Source organism: Lichenostomus cassidix, chromosome 1 (genome assembly GCF_008360975.1).
Source record: "Lichenostomus cassidix isolate B80296 chromosome 1, HeHo_3.0, whole genome shotgun sequence".
NCBI classification, from domain to species: domain Eukaryota; kingdom Metazoa; phylum Chordata; class Aves; order Passeriformes; family Meliphagidae; genus Lichenostomus; species Lichenostomus cassidix.
In genome coordinates, this window is record NC_139479.1 from 81,048,021 (window position 1) to 81,069,497 (window position 21,477).

The following is a 21,477-nucleotide window of genomic DNA, read 5'->3' on the forward strand; positions in this document are numbered from 1 at the left end:
CTCAAGTACAAGACACTCCAAGACTCTAGTTGTGGGAAGCTCCCTTTTGGGAAGGCACATTAGCAGTGGGGAAAACTTGCTAAACTCAAGGAGAATCAAAAATGTAGCTGTTAGCCGCACATGAATATATCTCTGAGGGTGGGATGGCCTGACATGACCACTGAAGACCATAAGGCTGTAGGCAGACCACATTTCTCCTAAAGGGATATATGTCACTACCCAGTTCAGAACCCCCCAGGCAGCTTCAGTTTTTGTCAAATACTCTCAGTTCCTGGAATAACAGCTTCTCTTGGTCCACCTAACTCCTGCAGAGCCAGCTGGCTGCAGCTCTGCACTGAAGATAAACCTTCCCCACACCTGGATTGTTAGAGAATGGCACGCAGACGTGGCTCAGATGGGCTCCAGGGCTGAGCGTAAATCCCTTGGCTGCTGCTGTTCTGGCTTTAGTATACTCAGTGGGTGCCCTGAGCACTTCCATGTGGAACAAGAAACACTTGGGAGTGCATTTCTGCATGTGCTTTTGTGTGCACTGCCCTCTTCAGCACAAAGCTTTATAAAACCCTGTATTACATAAAGCAGGTGGAGGTGTTGCACTGAGATCATGCGTGGTGTGGACCTGACTCAGTTGCCACTAATCCTGGGAAGGTCTATTTTTGTTGTGCTGTGGTAAAGCTGAGTTGGTAACTGATACTGTTCAGCTGATGTGCTTGTTTGTGCCAAGGGAGCAGTCCATGAGCTGGCAAATACTCAAGCATGGTACTAGCTTTTACTTCTTTCAACATAAAAAAAAAAAAAAAGATGGGAAGGAAAAGAGCAGAGGATTTTTAAGGGTCATATAAATTCTACTGAAATTAAAAGCTCACTAAGAATATCTTCATGGGAAGAATATATTTTGAGAAATTACATCCTTTGACAAGGGCAGTATGAGCCTCTGGTTATGGCAAGTTTCCAACACTGTTCTTTGACCCTTTCTTTGTGAGGGTCCTGCACCTGAATTGATATGCTGGAATCCCTGATCACGTGTGGAAGTGTCGTTGGATTCTTCAGGTATTTGAGTGCAGTGGTGCAAAATTACACATTGCTTCCTATATGATTCAGCTTAGAATACAAACTTGGGCAGTGTGAGTACCTAAATAACAGTATTGCAGTCAGAGCATTCCTCAGTGCACACAAACCATTTCCTTCTGGGTACGTAATGCTGCACTGTGAAGAAGCATGCAGCTCTGGACAGCATCATTTGATCATGTTGCCTGTGCCACAATTCACTGGGTTTGTTCTCTTCCTTGACTTGGACTCTTCACCGAAACTTCTAGTTTTCTGTACATTACCACTGGTTGGCTTATTTTTGGGTGGGTTTTTTGGCCATCCTTTGCAAATGCCTCTTTCTGGAAAACTGGCAGTGACAGTAGGTATCTCAGGTTCCTGGCCAAGTTTCCACTCATATGGTTTCACTTGCTCCACTCTGTCAAGTTATTTACATGCAGTGGACTGCTAGTGAGCAGCTAACCTTCATGTCATGGCTGCAATCCACATAGGTCAGGTTTACACAAACCTGCTTCCATGTGAATTCAGTGGCTACTCTTGCAGCCCTTGGTTTCCTGATCCACAGCTTTATGAAAAAGATGATGTTTCACTGCTCTTGCAGGGATTTAAAGTGGACACACTAGGGTTGGTCATACTACCCAATGAGTTGCGTGACCCAGAATTATTTCTGAACTTTGTTCTGTATGCACAATGCCTAGGGCTTGTAAGGTGAGAAGGATACATTCTTTGTGTCTTAACAGGTCTGATGTGCTGCAATACAGAAAAGGTTTTTCAAAACCAGCATAGAGATGTATAGCTGATAACTTAAGCTACCTTGCTCAAGGTAGTCTTACCTTCAGGTTCTGGTTTTGTGAGTTTCATATCAGAGTTGTTTTGTTCCTAGTGGGGCCTCTTTGGGCATGCATTTCTCAGGTGTTATATTGAGCTCCCTGGTTTCAGCTCTCGAAAAATGCAGTTGCACGAAGCAGAGGCAGCAGTGGCATTGCCAGTTTAAGGAGTTTGGTTTTACCTTCTGCCCCTTGCCTTCCCATGCTGTGATACACCATTCCCTTTTGTGCCAATGCAACTACTTTGAGTGGCATACTGAGCTGTCAGGGTGTTTACACACATTCCCTGCCCTGGGAATGCATTTTTGTGGGTCGTGGTAGAAGTGGAGGAGGTTTGCAGTTCTGTGGCTTTTTAAAACCTGAATTGGGTTTGTCAGCTGGTGTAGAGCATTTGCACTGTGGCACAAAAACCAGGTGGCCGGGTGCATGTCAGAAGTCCTTGGGCTTGTTGCTGAAGTCTCTGGCTTATTAAATCATGCATCTAAGGATGCAATTTACATTATGGAGGAGGAGCAGCAGTGTCCCTTGTGCACATGGGTGCTTTTGTTAACCATGTTTTTCTGTGTTTGGTCTCATGCCACAGCCTTTTGTGGTTTTGCTGTGTGTAGCCTTGTGATCAGGGAGCAGCAACTCGAGACCCTGCTGTCTGTAAACAGCACTAGAGATTGTTCAATGTAGTCCAGACCAATCCTAGTGCAAACAGAGAGCTGGCATAAGATGTGGAACAGTTTTCTCCTAAATTTGGGGGCTTTTTTTGTTACTGAGACTACCAATATATTTTCCTTTGATGGAACTAATTCTTATGTATAGTGAGTTCTATGTTACTCCTGGACATATAGCCAAGTATAATTTTATATTTAATGGCAGAATAGATGGGCAAAAGAGAGTATTAGGTACTAAAATGTTTCCCGTATTATAGATGGAAAGGTAATCCCTGTTTTACTTATCAACACTTTTGCAGTGCTCCCGCTACCAGTGAAGGCTGCTCTGCTATGAACTTTTGCTATGTAAATATGATTTCCTTTCTCTGTTGTGATAATGGTGAATGTTGCCTTCTGACGAGGACAATGTGGCAGCAGCTGTTCCAGAGAGATGTGCAGTGGCTTCACTGTGCATGCTCTGCCTCAGTGGATATCAGCTAAGAGAGTAATTGCATCCCCCAAGAGTTAGATTTTTGCTGCTGTTAACCTTTCTGGAGAAACAAACACGAGGTAGAGACAGGTGCAATCCTCACAAGAATTGGCAGGAGAGTGTTGCATAGCCAAGTGTAGGCAGACTCCTAGTGTCTCTTGAGGGATGAGGGGCAGTCACACTTTACTAGCTCATAGCAGTGAGGTCCATTTGGCCTCCTGCCCACCAAAAGCTCTCATCTTCAGGGTAGATTGTGACTGGAGCAACTGCTGTCCCAGTGCTACCTCCTGGAAATCCGTGGGTGATGAAATGGAGTTTATTTTAGTAGGTCCAATGAAAATGAATATTCTTAATTATAAATATTTATACAATAATAATAATTAAGTATTTTTATAGTGTAAATTATTTATAAATAGCTTTCTGGAAATCTAGGCATATACGTATATAAAATGTATATTAAATGTATATATTTAAATACATTTGTATACATTGGTTTTATATATTATTAATTCATAATTTAACACTTGCAAATAGATAAATTAGTAAGTTGGGAGAATCATGGAAAAGGAGAGGAGCTTTGGGCTTTTGACAGACTTCTGGGATGGAGAAGCTATTCCCTCTTGAGAACAAACGGAGTGCAAATGTCTGGTCCCCAACAGATACAGTTTGTGTGAATTGTTAAAATGTCTACTCACATCTGTCTTTTAAACTCTCATCCTTGAGAAGGTGGGTTAACCCTGTGATGAGTACCCAGACATGTGACATGCTTGGCTATGAAAGCAAGGATGTGAGGGGTCTCTCACAAATTTCTGTCAGCATTTGAGTGATGTAGCTCTACAGGATGGGTAGCATTGCTGCCATTCATTCTGAGTGGCATTGCAGCCTTATTCACATGAGTTTGATGGTATCTTGGACATCCCAGCCTTTTGCTATAGTCAGTTCTCTGTTTGCTGAAGGTAAATTTAGCTACAAATGACATCAGCCAAGATCCTGGGTTTGGAACATGCCTGCCTCACTCATTCCGGTATGAGTGGCTCTGCCTATTGCTCACTGTCAATTTACCATCTTATTCCTCCCAAAGGAAATGTGCCCTGAACTTTCCCAGTGCGCTGGCAGTGCTTTTTGTGTGCCACCTTCAGCTAATGATCACCTCCATAGATGTACGAGGATAGCTATCCCAGTCTTTTCTGAATTTTCTGCTTAGCAGTCAGTGACATAGCAGGCAAGGCAAGGCATTATTTTGCTCATGTCCACCATCCACAAATGTCATTTGGTTTTGTCACCATTTTGTTTCTAGCTCATATGTAGGTGTGTGTCAACACACAGGTTTTCCAAACTTCCATTTTTTTCTTTTTTTCCTACTGTTTCCTTGTCACCCATACGTAATACATTACACTTAGTGTTTAGTGTGTGAGAAACCCTAGGATCATTCCCTATAGTAATAATCTGTCAGCTGTGTGGAGATCGTTATTCTGGTGGCCGCAGAATTCCACCTGTGGCATCCCATCATTATAAAGAAAAAGGTAAGCTTGGAGGAAAGAGTCCTCCTCCTTGAATCTGGGGCACATTTCTGAGTCCAAGATACAAGGTGGCTTTGTGTTATTTCTTTAGAAAACAGTAAAAGTCGTAAGAGAAGCCCTGTCTTCAAAACAGAACCATCAGATTTTTGGTTTTAATTATCTGAATGCATGCAGGTGGTTGCACAAGTCAGTACCGGGTTTGTTCAGGCAGGGTTTGTGGTTTCCTAGCCCAGCTGCAAAGAGAATACGGTTTGTGTTAGCTGTCACAGATCGTGTTCATACCTTCTCCCCCACGGCAGACTCCTAGGGCCATGCTGTAAGCTGAGACCCGGTCTGGATGCAGATGTAAGGGGAGCTAGGCAATGGCAGAGCTCCCACTTGAAGAAGCCGTGGCACTCTGTAATGCGAACGGGCACGGAGAGTGCCTCCCTCGGTCCCTCCCTCTCCCAGCTCCTCTCGGGTCACTCTGCTCAAGTCTTCAGGGTAGCCAAATGCTACGTGGGCAAAATGCCCGCCAGGGGCGTTGATCTCCGCTGGCTCTGAAACGAGAGGCTGCTGTAGCTGCTGGCCCACTGTACCGGTGGGTGTCCACCAGCAGAGGGTGGCTCTAAGACCGTTTATGTATTGCTTTAATGTTTAAACACTCAACAGGGTGAATATTGAGAGTGATGGCCTTAGTGCTTCCTTTATTTCCTAATACTTCATCTCTAGTTAATAATTACAAGAAAGACATATCTAGCAAAGATTTTCATTTCAGCTTTTCCTCATTGTTTTGTTTATGGTTTTTTTTTGCTTTGGCATTATTCTTCCAGGTGAGAGTAACCAAATATAGTTAAATTTAGGAAAACAGCTTTGAAATAATGTTGGTGTTGATTGGGAACTGCTTTTGCCTGGGACCAAAGTATTTGAAATAAATAACTGAATAAGTTGTCAGTGCTTTAGCATTTATTAGGGACTGAAACATCAGACACTAGTAGTGAATGGAAGTCATCTCCCTGAAGTTCAGACACCTAGTAGGTGCCCAGTGTGTACTTGGGCTTTCCTTGCACTCTCTGGAGAGGACTGCACACATCCCAGGGTTGATTTCAGCACCTCTTAGCCTCATTGAAGAATCTCGGTTTAGAGGACACAAGCTAGCAGGAGCCTGAGCCCAAACAGCATTTGTGCATGTATAATTATTCTCACGTGGAGCCCCACTATGTGCGACAGTTAGTGGCTAGATGGTTAATTATGTGAGTAGCTTATGTAGGAATGGGCTCCATTCTTGTGCCTGTGTTGCCGGGAGACTAATTTGTCTCTTGAGATGTTGTTTTCCGTTGACCACAGAGGAAGCAGAGGTTAGACTAGCTCAAAGTTAGATATCTGACCTCCATATCTAGCTGAGATACAGCTCAGCCGCTGTGCCTGCAGGCTGCTGCTACTAACATTGAGTAATACTCTGCCTCGTCTTTGAAGGTCTGCAGGCACTTCATAGATTATATGGATCTGATTTCACATCTAAGGGAATTAAGTGTGACAGTTAAAGCCATGTAATTAGTAGATAGTCGTTAGCTTTTCTGAAATCAGTGGAATTCCACATGGGACCATGTGCACGAGTATAAGTAGTTCAGCCTGTTGTTCACTGGAGACCTGTTGAGAAACTTTACGAAATAAAAGGTAGTAGTAAATGATGAAGGAAACTGTATCGTGTTCTAACATAGTGATTTATATTCTGAATTAGATGTTGTGTTCAGAATTTTCTTACATACCTTTAAGTAGTTTTAAAAGGTTTGAACAAAAATTCAAACATTTCTGTTCTTGATTTCAGTTTATTTACCATTCAGAAATTATTTTCAAAATTGAATTCCTATCTAAATTTCTTTAATTAAAAAACAGAAATACCTGAGTAGCAGCAATTTTTAACTATTGCAGAAGTATAGCACAGATGAGGCCTTAGTATTTACTCGAATAGGTAAAATTCCTATCTGTTTACAGAAATAGAGCAACCTAGTAACCAACTCAAGCAAAAAATTGAAGAGGCATCTTCACAAAGGCTACAAACAACAGATGACCTCTGGCTTTCTCTTCCACAAAAGACAGACAATACCAAACACAAACAGGTTTCACATCCTCCTCGTGTGCAGGTATCAAGCCTTTTGAACCTGTTTCCCAAACCATGTCCATGGTGCAAGAAGTGTGTTTAAAGCATTTAAACCCAGAGAAATGCCACAACAATTATTAAGGGATTAGTTAGGAGAAGGGTCGGGAGGATAAGAGAAGGTTATTGCAGACACAAGGGTGTATTCATGACACCAGCATACAAGTGGTTCTTCTGGAAGTTGCCAGTCTACACAAGACTATACAGAGCTTCCTGCAGGATTTAAGCGTGCCCAGCACTTGAGCTCTGCTCGAGGTTAATAACATGGAAAATCCTGTGTGTGATTCCTTGCTGTAATGACCTGTTTGTATACAGATGGGCTTTCAAGTTATGGAAATGACCTGTGACTTATGAAATAGCCTCTTCCTGTTTGCAATGATGCAGTCAAATATTGAGTCACCTCTAACTCCTGAGCCTTCCCTGTACAAGTTCTTTGTTGCTTGCAACCTGTCCCCTGGGATTTGGATTAATGATAATGGACAACTGTTTTCACTTGAACTGCTCCCAGTATTACCAGTTTTGGATGAATTACTGCTCTTTCCTAGGGAAAAGATTTGATCCATATTACTGCTGATTTGAATTATAATAACTCAGTGGAAAATCACCTGTGTGTAGTTAGGTTTAAATGAATGAATTCTTGATTTGGGGGATTAATTACTTGAATATACTGTATGTACCTAACTGTCCTCCCATAGAGTAATGAGTCCAGGGGTCCACGAAGTTGAGGATTCAGATGGAAAGTACATACTGCAATGCTCCACCAGATTATATTTCACTGCCTTTTGGAATGAGGCCTTAATGCCAGTGAAATCTCAGCAATATGACATCTGACCCTTCAAGGGATGAAATAGAGTATGTGACCGAAAACATAACACAAAATCTTTTGTGATGTATTTTTTAGGTATTTTGTCCTTTCTCTACAGAATAAAGCAAAGGCTTAGGTGGATTAGGTTGAATGGCCCTAAAGGTGGCTAAGTTTAGTTTAACTTTGACATAACGTCTTGGCTGAAGAGCTGCATTTCTAGTGGCTGTGCAGCCTCCTGGGTGTGCTGCCAAATAGCTGGAGATTGCAGGGCTATGCTGTTGTTGTTAATTCCTTTCTGGCAGAGAGACATTCCTGTTCATCTCTGGGACAGTGTCATAAGTCATTTATTGGTCTTGCCCATAGCTGGACCTGGTATGAACTCACACATAATTTATATGCCAGTGTACAGCCATCATGCCTTCGTAGAAGCAGCTCATTATCCTACAAAGAAGGAGCAAAGAAGGTGGAACAAGCCAAATTACATGGGTGGGGTAGAAAGAGCCAACAGTTTTCCAGATTGAAATGCAATGCCTTTAGATATTGACAGCTGACAGTTGCTTCATCAAGGCACAGAATTTTGCAAAGTCTTTGACAAGTTAAATACAGATGCAACATGATACATTTTCTTGTGGAACATTTTAATGGCTATTCTTGGCTTTCCCAGCAGGATCTTATTTTCTTAGAGCAGAGATTTGTCACCAGTTAATTGATTTGTCTGAACTTCCTGCCAAAATCAACAAGGAAGGAATTGACAGGACAGACTTTAGAAACAGGGAGGTTGTGACGTGTTTGAAGAGAACGCACGCAAAGAGGAGGGTCTACATCTCTTTCAAGAAGCAGTTTCATATCAGCAAAACAGGCTCTACTCTTTCCTGCATGTGTCTTGTCCCTGCTTTGCAACAATGCTAAGAAGATTTTTCATCTTGTGAAAAGCCAAGGGAAAGAGATTTACTGAAGAACATTGCAGATGCTATTGCAACTCCAGTCATTCTATTGAGTTGAGCTAAGACAAGCATTAAAACAAGCTGAGACAGTAAGGATTAGAAGTCTTCACAATTATTACAGGCTGTGTTTTTCTACTGAATCAGTGCATGCTGCAGCTTCTGTGGCAAAGGAAAGACGTACATAGTGGTACAACAGTACAGGAAAATATCACCCTGCTGTCTGGTCATGGGTGAAATGGGGCAGACTTGTCAGTCTCCTGAGAGAAATCCACAGTGCATAACTCATGTGGTTAAAAAATGCCATTTTTAATACCCAAAGATCAAACTTCAAGCAGTGGAAAATGTGAAGCAGTGCCCAGAGAACTTTTATCTTTCAGAAATCTAACAAAGCAACAGTAGCCAGGAGTTCAAGAATTAACTTAAAACAGCAATGATGCCACTATTTCTCCATTTTTCTCCTCACCATTCCCTGAAACACTACAACCAAAACCAACAGCACACCATGTCTTCCCAAGCATCAATGTTCACTCGTACATCGAGAAGAACATGGGAAGCTTTTTAAAATCCTCTTTACAACTGGTACAAGAAAACTGTTTAGCTATGAGTGGAATGTCCTCTTACAAAATGCCAAACAGCCTAGTGTTTTTCAGGCCAAAAGCTAACAAGTTGAACTGTGAGCTCTTATTACTTCTTCTGTTCCTTCACAGTAAGAATCTGGAGTGCTTTAAAAATGCTGAGAGCATGACAGTGATTGACAAGAAAAGAAGGAATGTATGGAGATAACTGTGATGAAGAAATTTTAATTACTTTTGTAAAACAAAATTTATATTGGTGCAGGTCCTGCATTTTCAGTTTGAACTAGGAGCCAGGGCTGTTTTCTCAGCCATGACACTTACACACTCTGCCTTGCACCCTTATGAAGGAACATCTAATCTGGTAAAATCCCAGAGTGACTTTAAGGAGAGACATCCTAAGAAATTAAACAGCTGCTTGAACAATTCACATTTTAACTTTTCCTCAGTGAAAGCATGTCTTAATTTTAGTGTGTGCAGTGCCTGTATGAGGCTGTTTCCATAATTTTTATTACTGGATGTGGGCACTGATGGATGCCCAAGTGTATGGGTTTGGTTCCAGTTCAGTATGGGCACATGACCACATTGCCATTGAATTAAGTATCTGTGGTATGGAGTTCATATGAGATTTATAACAGCTGGTAGCTGATATCTAATCTGATATAAAGTGACAATGGCACAGAGATAGCAGTAGTTGTCATCACATTAAGTGTGTCAGTAAAAAATCAGCAAACTTTTAAAGAGATTTTAACCGACAGCATGAGTGAAAGCTGGATCTGCACCTTGGGTAGCAGGTTTTCCTATATCTTGTCCAATGCCAAGGGCCCTAATGTTGGATTTATTGTGCCATTAAGCCATGGCCAGAGAGAAGGAGGGTGAACTGTGTCTCTTAACAGTTGCTAAAAATGGAAAACACTGCCACTGATATGTTCTTCTCAGTGAAAAAGCCAGTGTTATGTGAAAACTTCTGTTGCAGATGGTTCAACCATCATCTGCCTACATGTTAAATCTTCAAAATACTCTGTAACTGCATACAGATGGCAAAAACAATGTAAAGCTGCTAACATATAAAACCAGGGAGACTTAAGGATGTGTCACAAGCATTTGTATAACTGCACTTGTTGAACTTGTTGAACTCAGTTCAGCTTGTTGAACTGAGCTCAGGTACATTTCTTGTCTGCTTGGATCATTTAACTGGCCAAAGACCAAAATATAAACTTAATATTCCACAGCCACCCATGCCCAGTAATGACAAGGTCCTCCAGTAACATGTTAACTGTGTCAATAAAATATTAGCTAAATAGTAGCTGCATTTTTCTGGTTAAAAGAAAACTAGACCTTCATTATATTCCAATATAAGCTTTTAAAAAGTTACTTTTTTCATTATGTGACCTGGTTATCTGCTGTGGTGACTTGGTGACTGGATAATTAGGATCTGCTAATTTATTGGCTTAACTGAAAACACGGCCTAAATCATCTAAAATATAGATCATTGCTTTGTTTTTCATCAGTCTGTTGAAATTTTAAGTAAATTAAGTAAATGTGCTTTGTGAGACTCATGCATACATGGGATATGAGATGTGTTTACTTCATCAGCCCATGACCTGGTCACAGTCTGTGAGGGCATCCAGCTCTGGGGTGAATTCACCAGCCTCTTGCACCCATCTCCAAAGTGACTACCTACATCCTTTACATTACACAGGCTCTACGTCCCCAGTAAAGTGACCACAAGAGATACCTATCTTGCAATGCTGACAATGCGGTTGTTTATATAGACTGTAAAAATGCTTATGCACCCTGCATTTGCCAACATGCCTTCATTTACCTGCATAAGTCAACACAAGACACAAAATTGCCAAATATCTTCACCTCTAATGAACACCTACCTAGACACATAGCTGGTTTGGAACAGGACAAAGCAGGTAATGACAGAGCATCTAAACCAACTGCTGCAGAGCAAAGCAGCCACAGCCCCCAGGCCTCCTTCTGTAGCTTGCAGGGGGAGTACCTGTTCTCTTCATGTTTAACATCTATTGTGTTCCCTGGAACATGGCATGTAATAAAGCATGTAGGCTGTTGTTTTTGCAACAGGAAAGATGCTGCTTCTGTCTTGGATGCTGCAGCTGTGGCTGGAACTCTGAAAAGGGAGCAAGATGCTTTTCTTTGGTGCAGTTAAGCATGATGAGTTGAGTGAACCACTTTAAGGATAGTATGGACAGAGAGAAGTGTTTGAAAGAAAGAACCTGCCTGACAAGGAATTAATTTAGAAACTTTCTCTTCTGCCTAACTTGAAGTGTTCTCTATGGTTGTGTGTTTTTTCAAAAGTATTCCTTTATGTTTAACAGAATCTGATTTCTGAAGTTAAGAGCTTTGTGTTTTAGGATGTTTGTTTTAAAGGAAAACTAGAGGTAGGTCCACCTCAAAGATCTGCTGACTCCACCAGAGTGCTAATATAATTATACATGTTTATTACCTCCAAAATGAGGAGGTGCCTGCCTTAAGATGTCTTGCAGGATTATAATATGAATTCTTTAGTTAATTGCCAGAATGATGTTCCTCTGCCCTGTGCTTAGTGGATTTGCACTTAGTAGATTTACATGCTTACATGACAAGAGCAAATTGCACAACACAAAGATTTGAATGTAAACCCATTGCTAAACTTTGGCCTGGAAGCAGCAAGTTGTTCTTCTGATCATTCACGTGTACAGAAGGTGAGTACAGAGGTAAAGAGCAATAAAAGGGCAAGGCAAAAGAGAAGGACTCATAAAGCACCTCATCAGAGCTACCCTGTTGGACCGTTGGATTAATCAATCTGAGTTTTGCCCTTTTAAATGCTTGTGTCTTTGCACACTTTACACCATGGGGCCCTTTATAACAGATGCAGAATGTGAACAAAGCATATTTGCAGCTCCTCTACCCATCTGTGAGCTAATGTGTACAGTTTGCAGTGTTTCACATAGTGTGAACAAAACAAGTAGGTACCTTTATACTTCCTTATTCCTGATAGAAGCAGCAGGGGGGAAGGGCAAAAGGAGAAGCCAAAATTTCTGCTGTCAGGAAGAAAATGCAGATAGAGAAAATCTAAAAAGATTTTATTTGAGCAACCTACTAATGTGTCTGCTTGCTAATGAGTTCTGCTGTAAATCACCAGCTCATCAGTGTGTATATATTCCGCTTATTTGCTGTATTTACTTGGTGACTGGATAATTCAAATCTGCAAATTTATTGACTGAACTGAAATTGCAGCCTAAATAATATAAAATGTGGAATATATACGTATATGGATTATTGTGGGTTAGTTTTATTATGGGGCTAGATTCTGTCTTCTTTCACAATGGTTAATTAGACACAGAAACACATAACTTTTTACCCTTTTTATGCGAATGTTTAAAAATATGCTAAGATACCCAAACACGGTATTATCACATATAAACAAATGCAGCTCAAAGCAAGAACTGGCTGTGATGAGACCAGTAACCTGTCCCAGTTCTATCTCACTTGGCACATCTCCAAATGCTGATTCTCATGGCATATCCCAATATACCAGTTGCTCCCAGTGTAAAGACAACAGTTTGTTAGTTCATTATTAATTGTTTATGATTGACAATATTTACTGTATTTTGAACTAACACAGTGCTGTAAATAAATAGGGATATTAGGCAGCGGTATGTTCCTACCCCTTGCAAATAAACTGTAGCTGGAGGTTTTTTACTGCTACCAACTCAGACAAACAGATTGTAAAAGCCGTTGGGAATTAGCCCAGGACTTTTATGATGGTTGTGGAGAAGTACATCATGAGTACTTCTGCAATCATTCCATTTAGGTCAGCCAGTGAATTGTTTTACTGTAGAGTATATGGAGTCCTTAAAAAGATTACACTTAGCTTGGCATTTACTGAGGGACAGGCAGGGGTTTTAGGCATGGCTAGTATGGGAAGAAGTAATCGTGGTTGTACCACAGTCTTGCAGTCCTGGGGAATGGGCTGTCAGGCACAGATCTGCTGCAAATAGGCCATATTCTCTGTCCCCACAATGTCCCCCACACCAATATGCCACTATTGGACTGATGTGTTTGATAGGCAAGGTCTACTCAGAAGTGCTGATTCATGGGGACCTGATTCATGTGTGGGACCTCTTGGGCAGGGTCTGCAAGAGTGCCACAGCTTTAGCCCCATCCCACCCACCGCCAGCCAGTTTCCACCTCCTCAAAACCTTTGCAGCACAACCAAGGGAGCTTTCCTCTTCCATATACTGAAGTGCTTATTCTGCTATAACCAAAATAGGATGGTTTTTCCAAGAGCTGTGGCTGGCATCTGTATGCAGCTACAAAGCTCTGGGGATTCTCTAGAGATGGATGTAGGCAGGGTATTCCAGCTTAGAAGTCCTCAAGACCAGCATAAAATATGTATAGTCATTATGTCCTTCTGTTTATTCTGACCCTGGACAAGATGAAGCTATGTGTCATATGCTTAATATTAAGTGGACTGAACAGGTCACTTGGTTTCTCTTTAATTCTTTTAATCTTCTTACAAGATACAAAATAGGCTTAAGTCAAAAACTGTTCCTTAATGTAAAGGGTTGAGGGGGGCAGTTGCTTGCTTGGCTGTTTCGTGATGATGACAGCTGTCCCCTAGAAGGATTGGGTTTGTTGAGTGCTGATACCACTGCCCCGAGCAGGTTTATGCCTCCTTGCATAAAGGTTTCCATACAGATTTCTGGGAGACAATTGCATGCATAGCATAGGAAGAGTCACAATGTAGTTAAACCTCCCAGCCCACACACAGTAACAGGAAAATCCTGTTTGAAGAATCAGGGAAGCGCCTAGTCTGGATAACAAGAGATAAAGTGCTGATAATGCTGCAGTCCCCCCACCCTCTCTGCGGTTACCCTGACAGGCAGCAGAGTCCAACCCAATGTGGTTTGATATTTTTCAGGGGTTGTCCAGGGTGGGATAAGAAGAGAAAAGTTTCTAAGTGTTTCTGCGGTTGAGCTAGCAACAATTGTATTTTTATGAACACGAGCTTGGGGCACTGGAAGAGTAATTTGCTTTCTGATCCATGCATGGGTTTTCTTGTCCAGGCTGAAAATTAGAGAGGGAAGAGAGGGTAGTGAGATAAATAACAGTGCAAGCCATCCAGCATGGGAGTGGGAAAAGAGAGGGTGCCTGATTTGCCTCCTACTCAAGGTTCTGTGGGTGTTAATGTTGCTGGAACTACAGCTGTGTTAAGTAAGAGTTAAAACACCATCCGGAGACCAGATTTGCACTTCTCAAGAGAAATGCTGGGAACCTTCTACAACACAATACACACAAAAAGATTTTTCAGCACAATACAAAGCTATAATTGGGCTAGAAGTGTAAGCTGAACCCCAAAAATGGACACTTTCAGGCAAATGAGAGGAGATTTTTAGCCTAGAATCACAAGACTTCTTCCTCGAAAAATGCCCCGAGGAGCAGTATAAAATTCAATTCAATTAGAAGGTGCTTGCTTCTAATCTAAATGAAGGGCTAAAAAGAAAGACACCACCTTCCTTATCTATTGATTTTGGGAAAACTACTTTGCACCTCACTGCCAAACTGCATTTTCTGATGGACAGGGTTCTTTTCTTAAAAGAGAAATTGGAGCTTTGTTTTTAATTAAAAAACACCAACCAAACAAAAACCCCATAAACATATCTTTTTTAAAATGTCTTGCAAATCTTTGCCACCATTTCAATGTCTTTTTTTTTTCCCAACAGATAACAAAGATATTAGTAATTGGTAACGTTGATTCACCTTAAAAAAATCTTATCAAACCAATGGCAAACCTTGCATGGGTACGCAGATTCTTGGAGAGGGAAAAAGCACTGAAAATGTCCACTTGAGTAGGGCTTTTGCCTCACATAACAGTTCCATAAGCAAAGCAGCTACATCTTCTAAAGGGGTGCAAAACTGGTTGTGTAACTGTACTCAGAAAATATTTATCAGTGATTCACTCTCAGAACAGAGTGATGTGCACCTGCAGGCACCCATCTCAGCTCTGCTTCCATAAAGACATAAGGGAATAGCTCTTCCTCTTCAGAGCTTGATGTTTACACTGCCTTTTTAATTCCAAATTGATTTTTACAGTGTTAGTGCAAAGATCAGATGCTCTTCTGTTAGTCAAGTCCTTGCTTGCTGTGAGCACGCAGTGGTGCAGGCTGTAAATTCATTAGATAAATCAATTCCAGCATTTCTAGTGGCTTACTGTAAGGCATGTAACGTCAATAACATCAATAAGAAGTAGGATCTGATGGGTTTGGTCTTTGGAACTAACAAATTAAAGACCAGCCATCTTCAGTTCCTTCAATTTGTAGCAAATAAAGAGTTATTTGTAAGCACTTGGAAAAGAACAAAGGGAGGAGTAGCAGCTACCATGGATTCATCAGGTATAAATTACATCTAGTAGAAATTGCAATCAAATTTCATTCTATGATAGACTAACAAGACTCACAAATAAGCAAAAAAAAGGTAGATATAATCAGATATGTGGACTGCAATTCAGTGGGGACCAGCACAAAGTCAGACACTAAGGCATGAACGATTAGACACAGATATAGGCTGAGTAGGAGCTGGTGAGCAGTTGGTTTTCCCAACAGAGTCTATGAAGCAAAATGAATCACAACACACCTTCCATCATCTGTCATACTTTGCAACTGTTGTCTCTGGCAGAAGTATCAGTTGCATGAATATGACTGGATTAGGTCTTTACTCTCATGTGGATCTGTGAGCTGTCGCTGTTTGGACTAGAAACCACAACCAGATGTCTAGTGCTTTCCAGTCTCTTCATAGTTTATTCCACAGAATTGACAGACTAGGAATAGCTCTAAAAAGGAACCCAGGAAAATCGGGTGCATTGGATAGATACCTTACAGAGATGGGAGAAGTCAGAACGATAAGGTTTTCCAACTTGTACAGAGGGAATCCTCTTGGATTTGTGTGTAGAAGGAGCATTTCAGTAGTTAATCAGCTTAACACTGAGTTTTAACGAGCACTTGTGTGATCGTGAGTAAACAGAACCTCAGCGTTGTGAGTCCCTCACTGCTGTGGGTAGCCAGTGCTATCTGTGCCAACGGCTGCCCGTGGGCAGGGACAGCCAGGCAGATCTGAAACCCCAGGGAATCCTTTCCAGGTTAATTCCATGGTGTTACGTGACTGCCTGCGCTATCAGTGAGAAAGCCAGCTGCCTCCTTGGCGGCTGCACGGCACGAGGGATAGCTGGGGGAGTGTGATGTGATGTGATAGGAGCAGGTTGAGTTAAACGAGGAGTCTTTCCCATTATCTTTCTGAAAAACAGTTGTCAGAGATGCCTGCTGGGGTTGCCCTTCTAAAAAAAAAACCCAAAACAAATAAAACCACCAAAAAACCAATACAACTGTGAAGCAAAATGTTTCCAAAATACAATACACTTTAGTAAACATGCCTTTACCTCTCTAGGAATTAGTTCCAGCTAATCACAGCTGCTTTCCTTGGAGCTGCCAGCCTGTTTGTAGGGAAGGCACAGAGAGCTGGCCAGCAAAAAAGTGAATTATTTATGTTCTTGCTGAAAGCATTAGTCTTGTCACTAGAGCCTTACTTGATTGAATGGATCTGCAGAGACAGTTTCTGTAGCAACCCAGAACCTTGCCCAGCAAAATGTCACCCAGCTAACAGAGAACAGTAATAAATATCTGTCTGGGCAGCTGAAGATGACACAGATGTGCCAGAGTAAAATATATCTGGGTTTTGAGTCCTCCAGTCTCTCAAGACCCACCAAGATGTCATTTCAGAAGGTGTGCTGCTGGCATGTCAACTCTGGTACCAGTAACAACTTAGCTGTGACAACACAGGGTTTCCAAAGATTACACAAACCTTCCTGGGAACACAGCAAGTCTTTAGCACCAGAAACACAGGGTGCTGGGGTCAGGCTTTTAATGGTAGCCCAGGTAGTCAAAGTCAGTGTAAATAAAGATGAGCTTCACAAAACTTACTTTGGCACCTTTGGGTGTAATGTCCACATACCAAATACTGTGTTTGATAATACTGTCCAAAATATTTCAGAGATCTACTTCTTTTGTTGTTGCTGTGGATTTTTTGTTGTCGTTTTTTTGTTTGGTTTTGGTGGTTTTTTTTTTAATTGCCATGGTACTTAGTGTAGATTGACAAAGACAGAAATATGTAGACGTGTTAGTTTGAAAACAAATCAGTGGAGGAATTAACCCCACACAAATATACTGTGAGAGATTCCAAGTCAGAACTATAATTTACTAGGAAAAATTAAAGGCAATAATACAGAAACACCAGCTTAAACTGACAGAGTCAGAATACAACCTGCCACCCTGTTGGTCAGGGTGGTGATTGCACTCCAGTTAAATGGTGGCTGTAGTCCCTTGCAGTAATGGATGTGATCTGGTTCAAGTGACAATCCTGGGTCTTCTCTGGAGGTCCAGAGGTAACTCTCAAGCTCTCCTCTGGGAAGCCAGTGGTAGTGGTGCTCCAAGGCTCAGCTTATATACAGGTAGGAATGGTCAGTTCCTCCCCTCTGGGTGGGGCATCTCACAATGGGATGTTTAATTCTATGAGTCATTCCTGGAGACCTTGATGACCCATTATGAAGATAGTCCCCCGGAGGGTGTTATCAGGGCTGAGTCATGCTGAAGATAAAGAGCACTGCCCACTTGCCTTTAACAGCTTATGAAGATGGTGACAGAATACATACTTTTTGGTTACATCTTCCATGTAACCTAAGATAGTAGATTCAACAGTTTCTTTTCTATCTATGCTTAGTCTTTGATCTTGGCTCATTGCTGCTTGATGTCTGTCTGCTTTCCTGCAAAGATGAACCCATCACAATGAAAATGTTACAGAGATTACAAGGTGCCAGGACTATCTTGCAAAGTTTTGAAAGGCAATACAGGTTAGCACATGAAAGGTTAGCACATGAAAGGTTAGCACATTTGTCTAGACATACTAAACGTATTTTTTACTACGTCCATATTTGAATTTTAACTAATTATCAACCCAGCAAGTGATCTTTTACTAAATATATTTATCATGTCTTCAGAATTTCTGAGGCTATAAAACTCAAACCATAATAGAAAAGTTACAATATCCAGGATTTTGTAAGTAGAGAAATGTTAGTAGATGATTCCTTCATCATGCATCTCCAATTCATGTCTTCAGACACCAGAAAAATAAACAGCAATTTTTTGTGCTTCCACAGATCCACAATTCCAATGTTTGCTACATTTTGACCTTATGAACAAAACCAGGCTCTCTGCATTCAGAACAATCCAGGTGCTTAACTCTAAACAGGAGATAATCCAGTTATAAAAAGCTTGTGGTTATTTGGACAGAGGTCACCAAGGTACAACTCTAAAGGTGAATAAAAGTGAGGGAAGCTGCCTGACACCTGTGTAACCTAGACAAGGAGTAATCTGGCTGGCAGACAACAGGGGCTTGGTTTGTATTGAAAAGTTTTGCTGATTTAAGCAATAGCAGGACTTTAGTGACACTTGCTAAGCAATACAGCTTTGCTGGCAAAAACCTGCAGGCGTGGTTTCAACAGGAAAACATCCTTTACAGTTCTGGTATAAGCAAGAGAGTTACTAAAGCTATTTAAATTGGATCCCAGCTCTAGGAAGGTTTACCAGGTCTTCTGCTGTAGCTACACTGGCAAACTTTCTAGTCAAGGCTGTTCCAGAAATCAGCTGCTAGAGAGAGCGAGGCTGACGACAGCGGAGCTGCTTTGGAGGCTTGAGGAGAGCATAAAGCTTTGCACGCTCTGGGAGGCCCACCGAGAAACACAGTCTGCTTCCTTAAAAGAATCTCAGCTGGAGAACAAAGGACTTCAGCTCATATGCAGAGGGGTGATTTACATCTCATTAAAACAATATTTTAAAATCTGCGCTGTGTTTGTTTCTCTAGTGTCTGTGTTTTCCTCTTCCAGGCATGTCAAAAAGGATGCATTTTCAATTAGTTGGTTCTTTTTCACTTTTCCAGAATGAAAAGCAGCAAGAACATTTCTGGATGACAAGCAATCCTCACCCCCCGCCCTCCATCCTTGTATAGCTATAAAACAGTTTAGAGCAATTGAATTAAACTTCCCGAGAAAAATTCATCTCATAGCATAAACACATAAACACAAGCATGAGTATTTTCAACTACAGATGTTTTGAAATGTAATAAATTCTTGGAAGGAGTCTTACCTTGATATGTTTTGTTATGTAGTACTATAATGTGCTGACTATCCAGTGAAACTTCCTTAATTATCAATTGCTGGTGATTCTCAAGTCAAGTGTGCTATATGTGGGTCTAGTTGAGAGGTTTTTAGCGGGTTTTATGCCAGCAAAACCCATAGCTGCATCTATAAAAAACCCTGAAACGACCCAAATATCCAAACTTTATCTGACAGCTACGTCAAGTGTGATAAGAAGCAGTGGAATACAGAGGCATTTCTAGGTGATGCTTACAGCCAAGCTATGCTTTTGATAGGAGGTTCAAGAACACATGCATGAAGTGTGCTTTTGTAAGCACAGATAAATCCACACTCTGCAAACATTGCTGGTACAACACCATTCCTGTAATAATAAACATAAATAACATAAATAATAAACAATTCCATAATAATGAACAACTTTTCATTAAAGAGCCCGAGGATAGACTCAATGGGCATTCCTGTGCCACTTTTAATGAGCTGTTTCAAAAATTGCTTAGAGCACAGAGTATTTCCACAACTCATCAGCACACAGGGGCTTCACAATCAACTTCTCTCAACCAACCTGGTGACCTTGCTGAGCTACCACTGGCTTCACATGAAGACTGGTAAAGGCAAACTAACATTACACTAAAACATGAGATCTGCTTGGGCACGTTGGGTGCACTAAGGCTCAGGAAAACTGTCTGTTCTGGAGGTAGAAAACTGCTTCGCCTCGCATCAGGCTCAGTCCTTTCCTGATTAGTAAACAGCAAATCTTGTTTTGAGGGTGGCCTTGGACCACATGGCATCCTCATCAAGGCTGTTTTGCTTCTATTATTGGTTTTGCTCCTGTAATTAATAGGAACGAGCATTCTAACTTACAAACACGGACTGTGGAGGAGGAGCTAGATTTCCCCACCCCCACATTTTTCCCCTAGCAGCAGAACAGCGTGTTCTGTTTTTGCCAAATAAACTGGGTATACATTATGGCTTGATTCCTGGTACATAATTAATATTCTTCATAGACAGTGTGTCTTTAAACAGCTGTCTAATATTTACACTGAGAAAAGGTCTTGCAATCCCGGCTTTGGTCAGCCAGAGACGGAAACTTCAGTTTTATTTTCTTATCTTGTGGTGACTGTAAAGGCGAAGTGGTGTGTTCAAAGTACAGCATTTTGGGGCTTACAGGAACAAACATGAACATGCAATTCAACAGGCAAATAGAAGATGCTGTTGCATTTCCTGTTCCCTCCTTCCCTCTTTTTCATAAAGGGGATACAAACATGAAAACAGAAACTAATATACATTTTTAGCCAGATAAAAAAACAAGTAGCAACTCTTGCCAGAAATGTGCCAGGTTTAAGTTTTTACTATCTTTCTGCTACATTTACAGAATATATATATGTGTGTGTGTAAATGTATCTAATTTGCACTTTAAACATGATCACACATGATGAGTTTTTTGCAGTGTATTTTAATGAAGCATTCACCCTTTGCCTGGTTTCAAATGCCGCCAGTTCTCCGGTTACCAAGGAATATGAAGTGGGGGAAAGGAATGACTACACCTGAAAACGCTTTGCAAGCAAGCTCGCTCCCAAGAGGTACCTTTGGGCAAACCTCACGAGCAAGGCAAGGCAGGTTTTGTTACTTTTCTCTCTCGCTCTCCCCCACAGCTAGGTCTCTCCTGCGGCTCCTGGCGCTGTGCAGACCTGGAAACACTGCTGCGAGAGGTGACTTGTTCAAGGGATGGCATCAGAGAAACGTGCAGGGCAGGGGCGCTTGCTGAGGCGAGCGAGCCACAGAATCACACATTGTCAGGGCTGGAAAGGACCTCTGGAGACTATCTGTTCCAAGCCCCGCACCAAGGCAGGGCCACCTGCAGCAGGTGACACAGGAACGCGTCCAGGTGGGTTTGGGATTTCCAGAGACGGAGACTTCAGAAACCTCTCAGGGCAGCCTGGCACCCTCAAGGTAAAAGAAGTCCTTCCTCATGCTGAGGTGTAACTTCTCGTGTTTCAGTTTACGGCCCCTGCTCCTCGCCCAGCGGCTCCCCAGCCAGCAGGGAAAGCCCCGAGCAGCTGGGAGCGGCCGCTCCGGCGCTGAGGGCTGCGGGCTGAGCCAATGCCGGGCGGGGCGGGCGCGGAGGGAGGCGGGGCTGCGGCGGGCACCAATCAGCGCTCGGGGCAGCGCGGGAAGGCGGGAGGAAGCGGCAGGGCGGGACGGGAGACGCGGCCAATGGCGAGTCGGGACGCGCGTGCGAGAGCGGGACTTGGGCGCAAGAGCCCGTCAGCGCGGAGGAAGGGCG

The 21,477-nt window shown here is 42.0% G+C and overlaps 1 long non-coding RNA gene across 1 annotated transcript; it reads right to left on the reverse strand.

Annotated features, from left to right (window-relative positions):
* Positions 1–17,206: 17,206 nt before the first annotated feature.
* Positions 17,207–21,344, reverse strand: LOC146445015 (uncharacterized). Its single transcript, XR_014853296.1, has 3 exons — positions 20,821–21,344; positions 19,183–19,554; positions 17,207–17,804 (listed from the first exon to the last, which is right to left on the reverse strand). It is a non-coding gene; the product is annotated as an uncharacterized LOC146445015 (long non-coding RNA).
* Positions 21,345–21,477: the final 133 nt, after the last annotated feature.